Source organism: Lepisma saccharinum, chromosome 11 (assembly GCF_977018435.1).
Source record: "Lepisma saccharinum chromosome 11, izLepSacc3.1, whole genome shotgun sequence".
NCBI lineage: Eukaryota > Metazoa > Arthropoda > Insecta > Zygentoma > Lepismatidae > Lepisma > Lepisma saccharinum.
In genome coordinates, this window is record NC_139239.1 from 84,573,369 (window position 1) to 84,596,581 (window position 23,213).

Sequence of the window (23,213 nt, forward strand, 5' to 3'; positions counted from 1 at the left end):
TAAAATGCAAATTACATTATTCTAATAGAATAGCATAGAGTCATTGATATCTTTTTACGACAGTTTCTTGTAGACATATTAGATTCTCTGTCACACGGCAAAGAAAGAGCAAAGCTATAGTTTCATCAGTTTGTCGACGTAATGAAGAAGACGAGGAAATAATGATATCTCATTAGTGTTTCGTAGGCGCATAAACTTTACTCGTAGTTTAATTACATCTTCAAGGAAACGAAGTATTTGGGGGTCCAGGGGGGTGCGACCCCCCCCCCCCCCGATAGACTTACCAAGTACAAAAATTAAATAATGAAAATATGCCTTGTTTAAGATTTGTTGTATAATCTAGGGTTATTTGCTTCAATTTAATTGAAGGAAATAAATATTTAGTTTTCATAATTATTTTATTTAACATTAATTTGATCTGCGTGTGTGTCTAAATAAAAACTAACGTAGTACAATGACTCTCTTGTTGCATAACAACAACATAATTATTTTATTGGAGACGCTTGACACTAAAGTGTCCTATACCAAGTACTAACATTAAACAATGAAAATATACTTGTTTAGCATTTGCTTTAAAACCGAGGGTTATTTATTTCTGTCGTTCTTTGAATGACAGTACCAGAGATATTAATCTGAAACTTTAATTTTCGTCAACTGGATCTAACATTCTTTCTTGTTATACGAGGGCGGATTGAAAAGTTCGTGGCCTGAGTAGGAAGGAAGCTTTTAATTTTAAGTTTCATACATTAGTTGCATAGCTATATCCTTTGGTAGTCACTGTGTAAAATTTCATTTCATTTCATTGCTCTATTGTTTCAGGTGAGGACTTTTAGTAGCCAGAAGTGACGGAAATTTGTGACATGGAGAAAATAGAGCATCGCGCTGTCATTAAGTACCTGCATAAAAAGGGCTTAACACCACAGCAAATTCATACGGACATGGTAGAGACGCTTGGAGACTCCGCGCCCTCGTATTCCATGGTGAAAAAGTGGGTGGCTGAATTTAAGCATGGAAGAAACAGCATTGAAGATGACCCCCGCAGTGGCAGGCCTGCAACGTCGACCAGAACAGAAAATGTCAATAAAATTTGTGACCTGATTTTGAGTGACCGCAGAATCAAAATCCGTGAGATAGCTGAGACTGTGGGTATTTCCTATGAGCGAGCACAAAACATTATCGTGAACGATTTAGGGTTTTCTAAGGTGTCTGCGAGATGGGTACCCAAGTTGCTTTCAGTTGAACACAAACGCACTCGACTCACCCTTTCCCGTGATTGTTTGGAACTGTTTGAAAGTGATCCGGAGGAGTTTATTGGCAGATTTGTGACTATGGACGAGACATGGGTGCACCATCATACACCGGAATCAAAACAACAATCAAAGCAATGGAAACGACAAGGATCTCCTACCCCAAAGAAAGCCAAACAGGTGTTGTCGGCAAAGAAGGTTATGGCATCAATATTCTGGGATGCTAGGGGCGTTATCTTAATCGATTTCTTGGAAAAAGGAAAGACTATCAATTCTGAATACTACTGCACCCTGCTGCGACGTTTACGCGAGGAAATTAAAATTAAGAGGCCAGGAATGCTGCGAAGAAAGGTGTTGTTTCACCAGGATAATGCGCGCGTTCACACGTCCCTTGCATCCATGGCAGAAATTCATTCCTGTGGGTTCGAACTGTTGCCGCACCCGTCCTATTCGCCTGATCTGGCCCCCTCGGACTTTCACCTGTTTGGAAACCTGAAAAAGTTTTTGGGGGGTCAGCGATTTTCTTCGGATGAAGAGGTGAAAAGTGCTGTACTGGGGTATTTTGCAGACCTTGAGGAATCATTTTTTAAAAGTGGTATAGCAGCGTTACCGGAGAGGTGGCGTAAATGTATCTCCCTCGAGGGGGATTACGTGGAAAAATAAAACATAACTTATCCAAATATCTTCTCGTTTTCTAGGTCAGGCCACGAACTTTTCAATCCACCCTCGTATAATAAATATTCAATCTTTATCTATTTGGCACTGGTATCCTTGACAGGGCAGTTGCTTTCATACAAATTTTGGTGATCTTAACTACACACTAGATAATGAATGCATGCTTTTATATCTCTATTCTTACACCGTTTTTTACATATTAATGTAATAATAGCAATACAATATTAATTTAATATCTATTAATTATTGTTATTTTAATTTAAACGTTTATATTATTTATTATTATTATTTCTAAGACATTTGGTTCGGACCCCCCGAAATAAATTTATAAATACATGCCTGCTTCAAGGGTTGACTTAGGTTACAAGGAAAGATGGAGAATTTCAGAATGTTATTCTTTTGCACATTTAAATATCGAGTGTAATGGCGTACCTAATAGAAATTGATTAAATTGATTTATTAAAATAAAAATAGGAATGCATTGCAATTTTTAAGGTTTATGTATGTTAAGAAAACACACTCTAATTCCCTCACAACTATAACTTTCGCTTCTTATAAATAGGTTTAAATACTGCAATTCTTTGGTGAGTAACAAGAAAATAAACATAGCCTAATATAATATGTGATGTCAGAAGGGAAGTTTCTTCTTTCAGCTGGGAATAAATTTATAAACGCAGTGTTTGGTGAAGGAATCTAGAAGCTGGAAAATATCCTGCGACTCTTCAATTCGAATACTGATACAGATGAATTAAATACAAGTTTGTTATGTCAAGAGGAATTAACTCCATAATATTTGTAAATCGTAATTGAAATTTTGGAGAGAATTAGCAATTATGGATTGAAATCATTGCCACACTGTAACAATATGATTTGAATACAAATGAGGATAATCAGGAAGTTGTCCAGGTGGTAAACATGTTGGTGGAAGTGCTACTTGTCACGATAAGAGCCAGGTTGGTTGACTCGTTTGTAATCCGCAAACATGACAGAATTGCGTACAGAAAAACACCACTTATTGTTAATGGATTGTCAGTTGCATGTCTGGAACTGATATTGTAGCTTGAAAGCTTAATCAGCATGTTCTTTCGGTCTGTACTCTTGAACAAGTGGAATGAAATTTATCACAACACATTCATGATATATTATAGACTACTAAAGGTTCACTCTTTACGAAATAAGAAATGGAAGTTATCCAAGTGACAATAACTATTTATTAAACACGTTATTGTTGATTTTGCAATAGTTAAACCTTCCAGGAAATAAGTTTACATGTGCTTCAAACACGCGGTTTATGTAATACTTAAAATCACCTGGATTTCGAGTATGTATATGTCTACTGTCGTTCCAAACATAAAATTTTGAGCTGATAACTGAGATGAAACAATTCCGAGCTGCAGTAAGCATTAAGCAGCCTCGTCACCGCACTCAGAATGAACATTTTATCACTTCGCAGTGAGGAGGTGAAGTTGCCGTCCTCTTTTGAAAAAATCCCTCTCGTCGTTTCGTGGCTGTAATTGTTTCCTGCGCTTCCTGCACTGCGTTATCCCTCTTCGCATCTTCAATGTCCTGCTCCCGTTGCCATCACAATCGCCTGCGTCCACTCCATTTGCATTTTAAATCTCGTGGACCTTTGCGCCATTACTGCCAGCATTGTCGTCCCCCGCAAGATGAGGATGTAAAGATCAACGGTCGTGAAATAAATCCGCGGTGCTTTTGTGATGAATATGCACGGTCACCTGTGAGTGAGGAGGGGACCAAATTATGTTTTCTAGGATGGGTACGCAATGTCCACTCTCAGATGAAAGCTGCAAATTGCCGCATAAAAAACATACAAGTGCCCGTAGAGGTTCGCCTCTTACCGAGAGCTACCGAGCAACAAAGAATAGCAGTTGCAAATCAATGTAAACATAAACTAGTTTTTTTTTTTGTTTCACTCATACTATGAAATAATGTACACTCAAATTTCTTGGAAAGTTTTTATTTATTTATTTATTTACCACAGAATTCCAAATACAAGACCATTGTTATGTAGAAATTTCGCCGAAAAAATGTAGGATCGACCAACATACCGTGGCATGTTGCCATTGCTCTACAAACTTTTTTTATATCTACTTATAAAGAAGTTTTCCCCATCTCAACATCACATCAATTTAACTCAATTTTTCTTGTTATTCATTTAGGACTCCAGAACAGTCAAACACAAATATCCATGTCTTACCCGGGAACCTGGCGTCGTAGCGCGCTGTTCTAACCACTCCGCCACGGAGGTCGACTGACCTACCGAGTCACCTCTGACTCCTCCTGAGATTTTGCTGTCGCCGTTTTACCTACGTATGTAGAATTGTGCTGTCAGGGCCTTTGAAACACGATGTCGACTGTTTCTATATAGTTTCTCCCAATGTAGACTTTAAATTAGGCCTAACTTACGATATCACACGCAAGAGATGTACTATGTAGAAATCTCAGCGGGTTAGAGTCATGGTCGAAGATTCAGTGTATTAAATAAATAAATATGAGCTGCGGTAACATATACGTCAACATATTAAATGATTTTCGCATTTCTTATTTAACTTTTATGTATACCTATTGGAACCACTGAATTTACGCAGGATTTCTATTGAATACAACAAAAAATTATGAACAATCAGGAGAAATGTAACGTTGTTAAGGACTTATTGAAAACTATTGTGATATTCCTACAACTTACACCCAATCTTGTATTGCCTTTTTATGTTCAACATTATCCTTATTGTCAGCCAAATGGAAATATAAACTAAGAATTTTAGGGTGAATTTTAATGATTCCACGACAAAGGCATCCCATCACATCACGCCGCATCTGTGGCGGAGCCTGTTGAATTGTCGACTAACGATCTTACCACTGAAGGCTCCAGTTTTAGGCCCCGTCTGAGCATGGGTGAGAACTTCCTGAATGTTCGTTGAATGAACTTTCTGAATGAACGTATCCTATCCAACCACCAGTCATCTTCATCGCTTCGATTAGCAAAAGTGACGAAGAATAAAAAAATGGGTTGGAGTGGGATATGGGCAAAACTCAAGACTTGGAAATGCGCCTAAAATCTGAGAAAATTGATAACTCAGTAAACTAACTAACTAACTCTCTAGCCTTCTTAAACCCGGAGGTTTATGGCTGCATCAATACAAGCTTTCCATCTGTTCCTATCCTGAGCAAGATCTATTCACTCTTTACCATCCTTACCGATTTCCTTTAGGTCCATCTCAACTCAACGTTATTCCACCATCTTCGTCTTGGCCTTCCTACTAGTCTCTTACCATCAAGTTGTAATGATTGGGGAAATTTAGGTAAATTTTAATACTTTTCTGATTAAATTTCAAGAACCCTCGTATATGTATCTCCAGGAGTGCCCATCCCCCCAAGGCCAATGGCTCATCCCCCCAAAATTATGTCATGCGTCCCCTCCCCCCAAATCATATCATTCGCACCCTCAAACCATATCGTAATTCCCACAACGTATTTAATTACGACAGCGTGTCTACCGAAAGTAACTTTTTTCTTAGCTTTACTAAACACTATATTTGATCTTTTCCCTCGTCCCTAAACAGGGGTGCCCATCACTGAAGGCCACCCCTAAAATCGTTCATCATAATCGAGAATATTTTTATTTATTGCATTGTAATCTTGCTATAGTATATAAACTTCACATTCCCCTCATTAAAGCGGCAAACACACATTTTATAGCCTGACAAGTTAAGTCCCGATATGCGCAGATCGCTGCGGAGCACTTCGTATTACGTCATCCTCCCCACCACTCTTCTACTCACTGGTCTGGCGTTGAGACTACCAGTGGTGCCAACTCAGCAAAATTAAGCTAAAACAAATATGACAAACAATTTTCACTGTTTAGCGTGACGGTGCATGCAGGCTCCTATTATATCAATGGTTCATTTTATTGAATCCGGCCTTTGAAAATGCGTGCGGTGCGCCGATCGTAAACTGTAGTATTACGCACGTGCGTTAAGGTTTATAACGAAGAGAAACTACAGGGCGAATTACTTCATTTTCTGAATGCGACATCGAGCAGTGTCCAGTTTTTTTTTTGTTATTTTTATTTTTTTTTAAACCGAGTGGGGTGGTGGTTCGTTTGTTTATCGTACAACAGTCACCACGAGAAGGCAATCTGATAACACGCTTGCCTGTGTTCTTTTCTAAAGCATTGAAATGTTCATGCTCTTTACTCTTGGCTGCAAGATTCTTACTTTGAAACAGATGGACTTATGGACGAGCGTGTAGATGAACTGATAATTAGACTTGGTGAAGCCGATTCAGACACGGACACAGATTCATCGGTAGACACAGACTCGGATGAGTGGGAGAGTGAACTGAAGAAGGAGAACTGGAAAACATTTAGAAGGTGAGCTCAGTTCTATCGTTTATATATTTTTCATTTTTCTATCGTTTTATTTCATACATTTCTTATGCTGGTAAGAAATATCCCTAATATAACTTAATTCATTTAAGGTTTAAAGGGAAAATATCAAAATGTATTTAGAATTTAGCGCAATCAATAGGTAGCGTAGGTGACGGGATACTAATTCATGCCTTTCACATTCAAATTTCGTTGAAAATTCTCAGAGAATTCAACACCCTCCAGTTTGCAACACTGCGAATGAACGTCGCCGCAGACAATGGAGTGGGGAAATGTGATGTGAGGTGCGCAAACAATGGATTGCAGCGTCTTGTTTTTAAACTTGTCAAGTTATAGTAATATCATTGCGAGCGAAGCGTGCAAGAAAATTTTTACATCCATTTCTTTGCATGCTTTCAAGAATATTAATTTAATGGGATGTCAATACTTTCTTAAGGTCCCGAGATATTTAGTCTTTTCAGGCTTCCCCTTTGGCACGTTCGGGGTCAAAAACGTGTGGATGGCATATCGCTAATTACAGTCACCAAACTTTAATTTTCGAACACTCTCTCCACTATAGAAATCTCTTGACAATCTAAGATTTAGCACTTTATCAAGAGCTATCTATCTCCCTTTTAAATTTAATACTCAATCCTACCACCAAAGTTTCCAGGCTAATTTTAGACTTATTGTTGATATTGAAGAGTGGATATTGCCTCCTCCAAAAAATTAATTCTCAGTCTCTACACCAGAATTTCCGCAACAGTCTAAGACAATAGTAATACACAATAATTGGATACCCCCTTAATTTAAGGCTCAATCCCCCCTAACTAAAATACCCGCAATAATCTAAGACCTAGAGTTGGATACTGTTTCCCCCAAAGTGTCAATTAAGGCCTAATATGCAAGATATTTCTCCCCCCTCCCCCTTCGACAATACCCTTAACACTTTATTTTTCATTTCTTCTTCTTCTTCTCCCTTATGCCCACTTAGGCGTCGGGTCCTTTCAGCCACTTCTTGAAAGAAGTTCTATCCTGTGCCAGTCTTTTCACTTCGTCCGGTGTCTTCCCTCTCTTCTGTGCCAGTCCATAAATGTACTGGTTCCAGTTTAACCTGGGTCGTCCCCTTCCTCTCTTTCCTTCTGGTCGTGCCTCAAATATTTGTTTCGGTTTACGCTCTTCCTCCATCCTAATAAGATGTCCCAGCCAGCCTAATTCCCTCTTCTCGATGATTTCAATCAGTGGTTCCTGATTCAGGCATTCTCTTCTTATTGTTGTGTTTCGTATCATATCTCTTCTTGTCTTTCCTACAGTTTTTCTTAAGAATTTCATTTCAGTAGCAGTAAGTCTGCTCTCCAATTTAGTTTGCATTATCCAGCTTTCTGATCCATATAATAGCGTGGGGAGATAGACTGTTTTATATATTTTCATCTTTGTTTCTTTACTAATCTCCTTTTTACCTATAATGGTGTTACTAATATTATAGTACAGATTATTTGCTTTCTGAATTCTGTGATTAATTTCAGAGTCCATTTTCCCGTCCGCAGTTAGTATGGTTCCTAAATATTCAAACTGTTCTACTTGTTCTAAGGTCTTATTATTCCAATGAATACGCATCCTTGCTGGTTCTTGTTTAGTGAAGTGCATGACTTTCGTCTTGCTAATATTGATTTCCATCTTTCGTTCTTTGAATGCTCGGCCCCACTCTAGGACAGCATTTTGTAGGCTGTTGCTATCTTTTGCTAGGAGAACAATATCATCAGCGTATACTAATGTTTGTACCCATACCGGTTTCATCTTATAATTTCCAATTTTACATTTTCTTGTTCTTCTTTTGCATTGCTTTATAATTTGATCCATGAATAATATGAAAAGAAGAGGACTAAGTCCATCACCTTGTTTTACACCTTTTCCCATATTAAATTCCTTGGAGGATTGTCCATTTATTCTAACAGTTCCTTTAACGTTCTTATACAGACTTTGAATTATTCTAGTCAGTTTTGACGTTACTTGGAACTGATGAAGGGCCTTCCATATTTGTCCCCTTGGTACTCTGTCGAAGGCAGACTTTAAGTCAATAAAAGCTGTAAATATTTCCCCTCCTCTGCTTAGTATCTTCTCTATTGCGTTCCTCAGGGAGAAGATTAGATCTTGTGTTTGACGATGAGGCCTGAAACCTGCTTGCTCTTCTTCCAATTTATCTTCCACTTGTTGCCTTAATCTTTTTTCTATAATGTGTGAAAATAGTTTCTGGGCCACTGGCGCTAAGCATATTGCTCTATAGTTTGAGCAATCGAGGGTACTTCCTTTTTTATGTATAGGAATTATTACATTCTGTTCCCAATCTTTTGGTATTCTCTCTGTTGCCCATATTAATCTGTATAAGTCCCATATCCATTTTTCTATTTCCTTTCCTCCATATTTTATAAATTCTGGATGTATATTATCCCAACCGGGTGCTTTACCAGTTTTTTAAGGATTTAATTGCCTCTTGTACTTCTTTTAGTTGGATTTCTTCCTCAGCTTCCACGTTCTCATTTTCTTCCCTCATGGGTCTTTCCTCATACAATTCCTCTTCTTCTTCTCTAAAGGTTTCCGCATAATATTCATTCCACGTATCTAAAATTTCCTTCATATTGGTTTTCACCTCGTTATTCTTGTTTTTGATATTCCTTATTTTCTTTCCTCGTTTTCCTTTCAGATTTTTCAACACATGCCAAAATTTTCTTGGATTATTTTTATGATTTTCTTCTATTTCCTTTCCAAATTGTTCCCAGGTTTCCTTCTTCGCTGTTCTCACTATCCGTTTTGCTGTATCTCTTGCCTGTATATAAGCTTCTTTGTCCTCCATTCTTTTGGTCTTTAAGTATTTTAGCCATGCTTTCTTTTTAATTGCAACTTTTTCGTTCACATTATCGCTCCACCATCTTGTCTGCTTCTTTTTATTTGTTATCTTTACTATTCCACATATTTCTGTTGCAACTTCATTGAGGCTTTCTTTCATTACTTTCCATTTATTTTCCACATTCCATTCTTGTCCATGGTTTTGTTCTTTTTCTCTAAGTTTTTCTTTCAGTTTCCTCTGAAACTCCTTTCTTTTATTTTGGATTTCTAATGTTGATATTTTAAGTTTAGTAAGGTTTATCTTAATTGGTGCAGGTAGTGGTTTAAATCGGGTCGTCATTACTAGTAGTCTATGTTGAGTACTGAGTTCAGCGCTGCGAAAAACTTTTACATCCATTACATCATAATGGGTGTTTTTTGTATATACGCAGTAATCTATTGTGTTCTGTGCTCCTCTACTAATTGCTTCAAAGGTAATTTGATGTATTCTTTTATGCGGGAAGAAGGAGTTTCCGATGCGGAGCTCGTTATCAATACAGAACTCCAGCATTTTATCTCCATTGCTGTTTCGGGTCTTTTCAGCACCATACCTTCCCAAACTTCCATGTCCTCGTCTAATTTCATTTCCCACTCTAGCATTCCAATCTCCCATTATAATAAAGTTTTCCGTTACATTTCTAGCCTCATCTAATATTTGTTGGAGGGAGTTGTAATATAGTTCTTTTTCTAGTTCATCTTTATCCTCTGTAGGAGCGTATACTTGTATAATGGCAATCCTACGGTTTAATTCCAATTCCAAATTCAGTCTTATTATCCTAGAGTTAACTGCTTTCCAGTCAGTTACTCTAGTGTTCAGTCTTTCGCTAATAATAATTCCCACACCTTCTTTTGCTCTACTCCTTCTTTCTACTCCTGAATACCTGAGAACATATCCTTTTTCCATGTCAACCTCTCCTGATCCTCTCTTTTTGACTTCGCTAATTCCTAATATTTCTAGTTTGTATTTCTCCATTTCCTTTACAATCTCCACTTCCTTTCCTGAGAGGGAGGTGATGTTCCAGGTTCCAAATCTCATAGTCCGTTTTACCTTGCATTGTCGTCGTCGTTTACTCTGTTCGGCTTCTATTCCTGTGTTTCTCTGAATATGTAATATTTCAACTCATGTGGGTTATTAGCCCTACGATGAAGCTAGGGCAGTGGGAGGAGTGCTCCCTTTAAGCCTCTGCCCTTGCTTGGTTTTCTTTCTGGGTTTGCTCCCATAGCCTTCGGGTCAAAACCCTTACCACAAGGCAGTGGGGTTGTAGCTCATCCGCCTCTTAGGATGTTGGGACTCTAAGGTCTTTTCCATCTCTAGAGCCGTTGGCCGGTTTTCTGTTAGGGTTCCTTCCCTTAGCCTTTGGGGATCCCTCCCCTCCCTACAAGGCAGTAGGGGCAGTGCTTATTTAATGGCGGCACTTCCTCGCCATGTCACAAATGCTGTCATTGGGCTTTTCTGGGTTTTTATTGAGTATGGACTTGCCAAAGACAATCCTCCGCAGGCCCTGTTAGCATTGTCGCCTCGGTCCGGGACTGCTTATTGGCATTGCCTTATTCGCAGCTAACCACCATATCTGGTGGCCCTTCGCTATCCGCCACCTGCGACCCGCCCAGTTGCTGAGGCTCGCATCGGAAAAAAGCTTCATAGAGGCTTCTACCGCTGGGATTTTTTTTAAACCGAGTGGGGTGGTGGTTCGTTTGTTTATCGTACAACAGTCACCACGAGAAGGCAATCTGATAACACGCTTGCCTGTGTTCTTTTCTAAAGCATTGAAATGTTCATGCTCTTTACTCTTGGCTGCAAGATTCTTACTTTGAAACAGATGGACTTATGGACGAGCGTGTAGATGAACTGATAATTAGACTTGGTGAAGCCGATTTAGACACGGACACAGATTCATCGGTAGACACAGACTCGGATGAGTGGGAGAGTGAACTGAAGAAGGAGAACTGGAAAACATTTAGAAGGTGAGCTCAGTTCTATCGTTTATATATTTTTCATTTTTCTATCGTTTTATTTCATACATTTCTTATGCTGGTAAGAAATATCCCTAATATAACTTAATTCATTTAAGGTTTAAAGGGAAAATATCAAAATGTATTTAGAATTTAGCGCAATCAATAGGTAGCGTAGGTGACGGGATACTAATTCATGCCTTTCACATTCAAATTTCGTTGAAAATTCTCAGAGAATTCAACACCCTCCAGTTTGCAACACTGCGAATGAACGTCGCCGCAGACAATGGAGTGGGGAAATGTGATGTGAGGTGCGCAAACAATGGATTGCAGCGTCTTGTTTTTAAACTTGTCAAGTTATAGTAATATCATTGCGAGCGAAGCGTGCAAGAAAATTTTTACATCCATTTCTTTGCATGCTTTCAAGAATATTAATTTAATGGGATGTCAATACTTTCTTAAGGTCCCGAGATATTTAGTCTTTTCAGGCTTCCCCTTTGGCACGTTCGGGGTCAAAAACGTGTGGATGGCATATCGCTAATTACAGTCACCAAACTTTAATTTTCGAACACTCTCTCCACTATAGAAATCTCTTGACAATCTAAGATTTAGCACTTTATCAAGAGCTATCTATCTCCCTTTTAAATTTAATACTCAATCCTACCACCAAAGTTTCCAGGCTAATTTTAGACTTATTGTTGATATTGAAGAGTGGATATTGCCTCCTCCAAAAAATTAATTCTCAGTCTCTACACCAGAATTTCCGCAACAGTCTAAGACAATAGTAATACACAATAATTGGATACCCCCTTAATTTAAGGCTCAATCCCCCCTAACTAAAATACCCGCAATAATCTAAGACCTAGAGTTGGATACTGTTTCCCCCAAAGTGTCAATTAAGGCCTAATATGCAAGATATTTCTCCCCCCTCCCCCTTCGACAATACCCTTAACACTTTATTTTTCATTTAATGGATTAAATATGGTACATTTAAGGTGTAAAATTTTTACATATATTTTGGAAAAGATAAATGTTGAATTTTATATATTATTTGAATTGAAAAAATCTCCCCAAAAAATCTAGATGGCGCAATTTTCTTAGTTCTAAAGTAACGTAGTTTCTGCGGGCGAAAAAGAACGCAGAGCAAGTTGAAGCTTGCATTTTTCCTTTTGTCTGAACAATGCGTTTCTTACACTCGGCGCTGCGCTTGGTATTATCAGTAAATTTAGCTTTCATTGTATTCTTCTGTGGGTCTTTTGGAAGAGGTAATTGTTATGAGCTAAAAATAACTTTCAGTTAGGCCTAATCTTTTGTTAGGGGTTGAAGATTACGCAATCCAGCAAGTATAAATACTGGGAGATTCGGCGGCATTTGGCATTAGTGATGGGTAATGGCCGTTACTTTTCAGGAGTCAGTTCACCAGAGCTCGCTCACCGCAAGGAGTCGTTCAAAGAAACGACCGACACCGCTCGCCGTTTTTTTTTTCGTGCAGTTGAGCGAAGGGGGTGGAGAGGATTGTTGCTGGATTAGGGAGGGAGGGAGGTAACTCCGCAAACTACTCCACATGAAAAAAGAAGAGAACATACACAGCGGGAAGGAAACAATGTACCGGTCAGGGTGCGAAATCATTGAAAACTAATGGGGAGGGGGGAGGAAGATCATAATATATTTCAACTTATATTTTTTGGCGTTGGAAGTTTGTCAGATTCTGAGTCTTCTTTGTTGGTCAGGTACTTAGCCAGGGGAGGGGATCGGGAGACTGAAGCTCCCCCCAAAATCGTACAAATGTGTAATTTAAATAGTGTATTACGGTAATTAATTTTACTCCCTTAGCAAGATTAAGCACCTTGCATAATAATTTGTAATATATTAAGAAATTTATCTTGAGAGCTTCTACACCCCCTATCTTCTCCTTTAGATGGTGGCTGCTGACAAGAGATGAGCCCCTCCCCGAAATGAAATGTCTGGCTACGAGTCTGGTTGGTGTCACGCGTTTTCGTACCGTTAGATTAATTGTGACAATTAAACATGGACATTCGCAGTATTTTTTTCCAGAGGGAAGCAAACTAGTCACATTTTTTCACTTAATAGTGGGACAGTCCTTTAGTTTCAAATTGTCATGTTCCTTTTACACCATTCTAATAATGAACAAGTTACTGCGACTGAAATAAAATAATATGTGTTGAATATATAATTGTATTTTGCAAATCATTTTTCAGGGTGTCGTCGCCCCTTTGGCCCTCCACTTACGGATGTCCATGCAATTGGATAAACGGTCAAACAAACACCCATAACAGAATGGAGGACACAACGCTAATACTTGGATTGCAAATAATAGTACTTTAATTCACACGCTCTCCCCAGTCGTCCCACCACCACCTTTTCTTTAAGATAGTAGTTTAGGGTCGTTCTGCCGATTGAAAGACATTTCAATAAAGAAGAACACAGAAAAGGAACCCTGTGTGTTTCATCGGAGCTTGCTTCCACCTGCAAAGTTCCTTTCACAGTTATTCTCATGTTGCGAAAACATGTCACAGTAAGCGTTAAAAGTGAATAACTAGCCCATCCCTCACTCCCTTGTTGTTTCGCTACTGTATTGTTCCTATAAATAGAGTTGCGCGCATTTCTCTGTGGGAAACCGCCACAATAATAGAAGTCCAGCGCAGATATTTCTGCCGTGCGATGCGCGAAACAACTAAAGAAGCAGTGTTGCTAATGGAGCAGATAGAAAAATCGCTGCAGTGCGCCGATGCACAGCTGTTACGTACAACAAGGAAATTAGAGAGTTTTAAACGTCATGCATTATACCAGGACTAGGATTAATATGTACTAACAAGTGGCTTTGTATGTAGTACATACATATGGACTAAAAATTCGCAAAATATGAACTAACACATAAGTAAAATTACCAAAAATGCTGCAAAGAAGACTTCTTCACACGATTCCTTATTTGAGTGATTTCAAACAAAATAAAATATATATATATATATATATATTATTTTTCATTGCATTAATGCACTGGTGGCGTTCTACCTTTTCACTCCCAAAACCCGTATACACTGGTATGGAACTGCAACGGCAGATAATAACATGCCAACGTGTTAAACCGCTACAATTGCACCATAACACTCCTCCTCAAGCAGTATTATTATTTCCTCTCTGAGATCGGCGACAGTCGGTTGCCTTTGTTGTACATTTACAAAGGTTTGTACATTTACATTTCCACAACAATAACAAGTACATACACTGCCACTAGACGATAAGCTGCGCGGCTTTTTCTTTTGTTATGAACCAGGGCCGGCGCTAGTCATTTTGCCTCCCTGGGAGGTGGCGGCAGATGCCGCTCTATTTCGACCCCCCCCCCCCCGGTCATTACGCAGCAACGGAAAATTGAAAATCAATATATTCCTAACTAAAACATCAAAATATAAAATAAATAATGAGACTTCTTATGCTATTTCAATACTATTCAGCGCAAAAGAATATCTCGCTCGATCACAGTTTTCAATAGGCTTATTTTTTTCTTCTCTTCAAATTTTGCCGCTCTGGGCGATGGCACGGTTCGCCCTCCCCTTCCGCCGGCCCTGCTATGAACTTGGTCACCCATCAAAGCATGGCAATTTTAACACAGAAAACAATATGCATCGCATTAAGCAGCAAAAATGACAGCCTCTTCTTCCTCCACCTAAATCCCATCTTTCGCAGCAAACGTCGCAAACTCTCTTGACTTACCGCAAAATGTATGTCCGCCTGTAATTTGACATGCAATTTTTTCAATGTCGGCACTTCATTTTCACGCAGAGCGTAGTCGTATATGCGCCTACGGATAACGTTTTCATCGAAAGCGTCCACTGACGATTTGGTCGCTGGTCTTTGTCGTTCTTTCCCGGGAGTGTGGAATGATGTGGAGGGGCCTTCTGACATCTCAAGAGATTGTCTTTCGTTCATGATAGCCCTGATTGTTCGTTCAGGAACTCCAGTCGTAGCCGCTGCTCTCTTGCCAAAATGCTGTATTGGGATGCTAACACCTTCACTGGCTTCCTCCTTCATGAACTCGTGCACGTTGCTTAGAATTTCCCGAGCTTGGCTATGCAAGGTTTTTGATTTCAACTTTGACAGAACTGGGGGCATTATGGAATTTAACGTTAATTAACAAACGCACACGCAATACACGTACACAACGTCAAACCGGTAAAATACTTAGTATAAAATAAAAATATGGTGCTTCCAATCCAACAAAACTCACCGTCATTTTACCTGGCTTTCCCCTTCCGTGACAGAAATAGTGCTTCATTATTACAGTTGGCAACACTAGTTACTAGCTAGCCAATGAACATGCACTGCATAAAAGAAGCAACCACTACGCCGTGCTATATTGCCACATTACCGTCTCTGCCGAACGGTGTGAACCGCGAGCTGAAGCGCTATTCAATTGTTTTCAATGATGTTAGCGCGAGTGTGTCCAGGAATGGAATGACAATATGGCAACAATAGCGAAGGTTTTCGAACAGGGTAGAACATGTGATACTAAGAGAGAGGGAGACGAAACGAAAATTGGTATCTACGCAACGGCAAATTTCTGTGTGATGCACTTCTACAGCAAGCAGAAACAAAACACGGTCGCTCTCTCTCGCAGGTACTTGGGAGTGAACGACTGGGAGCGGGAACTGCTGGAGCGGCTGTCAACACACGCAAAGCTCACGACTCCGAGGAACGACCACAGAGGAACTGCTCGTTCACCCCGAAGAAGCGGGAAGTTCACAGCTCCCAAGAGGGGAACGACTAGTTCACGAACGACCCATCACTATTTGGCATTACGTTTTTGACTCTTAAGGTAATCACTTCGCAAGTCGGGGTCCAGGCTGTGAGAATAGGGGCATTGTGTGGGAAATTGCTGGTCAGCTCTTCCTTCCCCAATGTTCGGTGTTTTCTGTAAGCCACCCTTGAGGAGTAGTGCTGGTCAGTACTGTCTTTAAGGGGGGTCTTTGCGTGTTTGTAAATAATTAATTCATATATATACTTAAATATTTAAAACCATTAAAGTAGTATAGTTGATGCTATAACAAGCACCACTTATAAGTGTAGAAAAGGAGAGGCTATTTGATTGAACAATTCGATTTGCCCATACTTAAAACAATGGTAAGAGGGGCTTATACCCCAATTCTTCAGGTGTGATATGCTCTGAATTTTTAAGAATTTTGAATTCTAGTGTAGAAAAGGTGAAGCCTCTCAAACAGATTTGCCTATACTTAAAACAAAGGCAAAAGAGGCTTATACCCCAATTCTTCAGGTGTGATATGCTCTGAAGAAGTGTAGAAAAGATGAAGCTCCTCAGACAGATTTGCCTATACTTAAAACAATAGCAAGTTCCCATATTATCTTATTGTTCACAGTGTATTTTTCTGTCAAAATCCCAAGAATCTTGAATCCCCCCCCCCCTTCAGACAGATTCGGCTATGTGTGTAAAAGCTATATCTGTGTGATTGTTGTTTATAAACTTGTCAAAAATATGGCTTTTTTGTATGAAAACATGCAATCCTGAATACAATTCTGGTTTTGTCTTGTTCTGTTAATATAAACACAAGTGAGACTTACAGAATATTTATTGCACAGTTCAAAATCCAATTTTGAATTGTATTTAGTTGATATAGAGATGAGGTTTTAAACCTGGTGAAGTGTGTTGTACATCAGCATAATAAAACAAAACTATCACCAAAACCTAGTTACTGCTGTTGTTTGGGTATAAAAGTACCAGCTCAGCCACTAACTGCTGAACCCAACTGATATTTTGTATAGAATTTTGATTTGAACCCCAAGAAATTTTATATAATAAACAACAACAAAAATGCCAAAACAAAAATATTGCAATCAGTGTAATAAAAATATATCTAGTTCTCATTGGTCTAGGCACCGGCATATTTGCGTCCGTAAGAAATGCAGAAAGGCCACAAAAATGTGTCCAAGATGCCATAAAATATTAAGCAAGGCATATTACAAATGGCATAAGTGTAATTCTTATGTACAGTCATCAACATTGCCCCCACAACCATCTACATCTGGTCTGAAAAGGAAGCATGAAGCACCTGTTAATGCTGGACCTGCAAAACAGCCACGCTATGCACCACCTATCCATAGCAGTTTTAATGGCCAATTAAGAGATTATCGGTTTGTATCAGAGCCAAGATGTGGTATTGAGAATTTTTTGAACAGTGTAAATCCTGATGTGCAGGCAATTCTAAATGCACAAAATGGCTGTTATAAGCTCTCCCTCAAATTGTTTACACAATATAAGAAACCAAATGGCACAAAATTTACACAGCCTCACATAACAGAAACTGTACCGGTATATTCAAATGCAAATTCAGACAAAATAATAAGCAGTTTGATAGATCAACTGAACATTAAACACTCTGAATTTGCAGCAAAAGAGTCTGGATGGAGCCTATGCGGATCTCCACACAAGTTATATGTTAATATTTCTGAATTCAGCCCATTACAAGGATCTACATATTTGCCATTACCTGCCAATATTAAAAACAAAAAAGCCGTGGTTAATATTGAAAATACCGACCAGAAATGCTTTTTGTGGTGTATTTTAGCTGCTTTGTTTCCAGTTTCAAGAAATCCTCAGAGAATAAGTTATTATAAACAACATGAACATGATTTTGATGAAGCAATGGAGGGTTTAGAATATCCAATGTCTGTTCAGAATATTGATAAATTTGAAAAAAAGGCCAGGGATATTAATGGCAAACAATTATCTATTAATGTATTTATTTGTTCCACTGGCCGTGGCAATTGCTTGATAGCACCTCTCAGAATCAGTACATTTGATGATGATTCTGCTGTTCCGATTGATCTGCTCTTAATTGAAGGGGATGATACACACCATTACACTCTGATACATAATCTTGAAGCTTTAGTCAGAACACAACTAGACAAATCTAATAGAATATTTAAGTTGTGCAGAAGATGTTTAACTGTATTTGATGGTCAAAAAATGGTGAATGGAGTTCGTGAAAAAAATGCAGAAATTGCCAAAAACAAGTTAATTGAGCATCTGAAATACTGTGGCAACTATAAACCTGTTCATATGGTGATGCCAATGCCAAGAGAAAATGCAGAATTCAAAAAGTTTGAAGCCTTGTTGGAACACCCAGCATATATAGTCTGTGATTTTGAATCAAACCTCAAACCTCTTGCATTTTGTAGCCCAGATCCTGAAGAATCTTCAATTACACCATACCAGCTACATGAACCTTCCAGCTTTTATTATGTGATTGTACAGGATGGTGTAGTTAGTAAAAAAGATTCATACATGGGAGCAGATGCCATCAAAAAATTTGCACATAGAATAGAAAATGAGTGCCATGACATAGCATCTAATGTCTTATTAAAATCAAAACCTATGTTGCCTTTAACAGAGAAACAGATTGAAGATTTCAACAATGCAGAAAAATGCCCGTTATGTGATTCTGAATTTTCAGATACAAAAATCAAGGTGAAACACCATTCTCATACAGATGGTAAATTCAAAATAGCCCTGTGTAATAGCTGTAATATTAAGATCCAGAAACCAAAATTTATCCCTATATTTTGCCATGGAGCATCCAATTATGATTTCCATCATCTGATCAGATATGAGGGGTTTGACAAGCAGAATTTAAATATTTTAGCAGAAAATGATGAGAAATATATTGCTATTAGCAAAATAATTAAAGTTAATGGTGTTCCTATTCACTTAAGATTTCTTGATTCCTACAGAATTTTATCTGCTAGCCTGGCTACACTGGCCACTCAATTATCTGATGATCAATTCAAAATCACATGTGCCATGTTTCCAAATCAGGACCTGAAATTAATTAGGCGGAAGGGTGTATATCCATATGATTATGTTACAGATTTTTCTAAATTTGATGAGTGTGCTCTGCCACCAAAACAACAGTTTTACAGCAAAATCAGAGGATCTGGAATCACTGATGATGATTATCACCATGCCCAATTGATGTGGAACAATTTAAAATGCCAGACATTTGGTGATTATCACATGGCATATTTAAAACTTGATGTGACCCTCTTAGCTGATATACTGCAGGCATTCAGAAAATCTTCCATGCAAAATTATGAACTGGATCCAGTGTATTTTTACAGTGCCCCGGGCCTAGCATGGGCTGCAATGTTTTTAAACGCTAACATACAATTGGATCTTATCCAAGATCAAGATATGTATCTGTTTATGGAACAATGTATAAGAGGAGGCATGGTGCAATGCTCTCAGAGATATGCCAGAGCAAATAACAAATATATTCCTGATTATGATCCAGCACTGCCATCAAATTATATACTGTATGTAGATGCCAATAGCCTCTATGGTTATGCTATGATGGATAAATTGCCATATTCAGGGCTTGAATGGGTTGAAGATTTCAATATTGAAGATCTTCACGATTTTGATGACAGTAACTATGGCCTCTTCTTAGAGGTTGATCTGACAATTCCAGATAATTTACATAACAAATTTTCTGATCTGCCCCCAATTCCTGAGGTTCAGTGCTCACCTGGCTCTAAACAGAAGAAATTGATGATGACTCTAGAGCCAAAACAGGGTTATGTCTTATATTACAAAAACCTCCAGTTCCTGATGCATCATGGTGTCCAAGTGAGCAAAATTGGCAAAGTTTTGAGGTTCAGGCACTTAAAATGGTTGAAATCATATATTAATACAAACACAGAGCTTCGAAGATCTGCAAAGAGCCAATTTGATAAGGCCTTGTTTAAATTGATGGTCAATTCTGTGTATGGCAAAACTATTGAAAATGTCAGAAAACATACCGATGTTAAAATAATTACTGACCCCAGCCTGAGCAAAAAATTGGTTGCAAAGCCTAATTTCAATTATAGAAGAATTTATGATGAAAATATGGCACTTTTCAACATGAAAAAAACAAAAATTAAGTTTGATAAACCTATTTATGTAGGGGCTGTGATATTGGAATTGGCCAAATTACACATGTTAAAATTGTATTATGATGTGTTGAAACCTTTTTATGGTGATAGTGTAAAATTGATGTACATGGACACTGATAGTTTTGTTCTTGATATTAAAACAGAAGATGTTTATAAAGATATGTCACAGCCTGCATTGCTTGAATATTTTGATACCAGTGAACATACAAAGAATCAACCCCACAACAAAAAGGTGCCTGGCAAGTTAAAAGATGAGACACTTGGTGATGTTATTGTGGCATTTGCTGGGTTAAGGGCCAAGATGTACAGTTTTGAAACATGTAGTGGTGTTGTTGCCAAAAAAGCCAAGGGCATTGGCAAAGTAACTGTGGAAAAAGAGCTTGAATTTGAGGATTACAAAAATTGCCTCAAATCATGTAGCACAATCAGAACATCAGAATCCAGAATTCAGAGTGAAGATCACTTATTGTCTAGCAATATTGTAAGAAAAGTGGCTCTGGACCCACATGATGATAAGAGATGCATTTTATCATGTGGCATACATACTCTACCATGGGGTCATTGTGATTTGAAAAGTGGGAATCAATGCCCAAACACAGAGCATGATTTGAAATAAATAAACATGCCTATGAACTTATTTGGGTTCAAAAAACGGGCTATTATGGAGCTGCCAACACCACAACCCTCTCCTGATATAATATCTAAACTAAGTGCTTTGTTAATTATTCATCTGAACAGCATACTTACAGATGTTGATGATGAAACAGGCAAAACATTGTACATATTTAACAATAATTTAAATCATTACCAATTACCTGTAGGTGGGCAATTGCAATTTATTACAACCCCTGAGGGCAATGTTAAAATTTCAGTAGGGAGAAATATTTACAGAATTAAGCACTCAAACATGATTTCTGGCACTGTTTATACGGTTTCTGCTGGTGACTGCTTATATATTGAGGTCCCTGGATCCTATTGCAAACTTATACCCTTTTTTATAGAATTAAGAATCAAATATTCAATAATAAATAACCACTAAATCAAAAATGCCTAATGATATTTTTGGCCATACAAGACATGAAGATCACAGTGATGAGATTTTGATGCTTGATGTCAGAGTCAAGAAATTAAGAAGTGATTTACAAGCTTTACAAACCACACTCAATGCCAGTCTTCAATTAGAAATTACAAATTTGCAATCACAATGCATGGACCCTCTTCTTAAAATTGATTCTGAACTCAAATTGCTGCTTCAGAAATATACTGATTTGGCCACATTAGATAATTTTCAAAGTTTAGAAGAGGCTGTAGCAGCTCTTCAAGCCAAATTTAAGACCCAGGCCACCAACTCTGAGCAATTGAAACAACAATTGGAAGAGCAGATAAATAATGTCCAGACACAGCTCCAAACAATTGTCAAAAGCATAAAATCACAAGAAGATTTTGATCTAGTGATTTCCACTCTAAAAGAACAGATTCAGTCATTACAGATACCAAATCTGGACCCCTTGAACAATGCCATAGCCGAGGTTAAAGAAAAAATTGAGACACTTGAAAATTTTATGAACAATTTGCCATCTTCTGATGCTTTGAATGCAATAACTCGGAGTGTTGCAAATATTAAGCTGCAACTTGAAACATATGAAGATTTTGGAAAAATTCAAAGTTCCATAACCCATCTTGAAGGTACAATAGCAGCAGTGCAAAGTGATTTGACAAATGTACAAGAAATTCTAGAATCTCGCCTGCCTGGGATTGTAGATACCCTTGTTAGTGTCCAGCAACAAATCACAAAGCTTGAAAACCTCAACACTGAATCTGAGCTATCTCATTTTCATCACTTGATAGATGATATCCAAACAAAACTTGAAATTTTACAACAATCAACACCCTCTCAGGCAGATATAGCCCTGCTCCAAAATGCTATGCAAAATGTGGCTGATGCTTCTGAATTAAACAATGTGAAATTGGCACTTGAATTTTTGCAAAATACAGTATCAAATCTGCCCACATCACAGGAACTTAAAAATATAAAAAGGGCAGTGAATCGCATATTGAAATCAGAAGATATCAGGAATATCCAAGCAGAGATCAAACAACTTACTCAGACAGTGGCCACTCTACCAACCAATCAACATATTAATGAACTGCATGCCCTGTTTGAGGATATCAGAAGACAGGTCCATGATCTTACTGCTCAAAATTCAAAATTGGCAGTTGTTGAAAATTTGCAACAAATTGTAGCTAATATCAAGCAACAGCTAGGGACCATGGAATCCAATCAAGCAAATGCTCTGTCTGTTTTTGCCACCCAGCTTCAAGAGATTGTGCAACAATACAAGAAACTTGTTGTGGACATAAAAATCAAGCCAGGCCATGATGATGTTGTTAGGACCATCAATGAGCACCTTGAATCTGTAACAAGTAGATTGCTTACAGCAGAAAAAGAAATAACAGGCTTAATCGAGAATCCAAAACATACAGTAATTCTTGAATTGTAGAGCATCCCCAACAAAGAATATGATTCTCCATTTACACCAGGTGGCAAAATATATATGCTGTCCCCTGCACAATTTTATTACCAATTTTTTTGTTGGGGGCACATTGAGACCAATCAAGATCAAATATTGGCTTCAACCACAGGCACACCACTACCCTACCTTATCAATAACAAATGCTGATAACAAAGTGAAAATCACCAGTGTAGAATTGGAGGATTTTACAGATCCCAATACATTAGAAACAGCATATGTTGAAGATGATGGCTCTTTGGAATTTAAAATACAAATAGGGGACAAATTATATTTAGAAAATCCTGTAGTTTCAGCTGCTGAACACCCCATAGTTGCAATATTCTTGTTTACATATTATGTCTAGACAAATTATTGTTGATGATTTACACAGACAAGCCAGACATAATTTTAAGAGACTCCCAGTAGTCACAAAGGGCATAGATGATTTATGGCAGAGCGACTTGATTGAAATGGCAAGTGGACAGTTGAAAAACTTAGACAAAATCAACAAGGGCTACAAGTATCTACTCACTGTAATAGACACATTTTCAAAATTTGCCTGGGCTGTGCCACTCAAATCTAAGACAG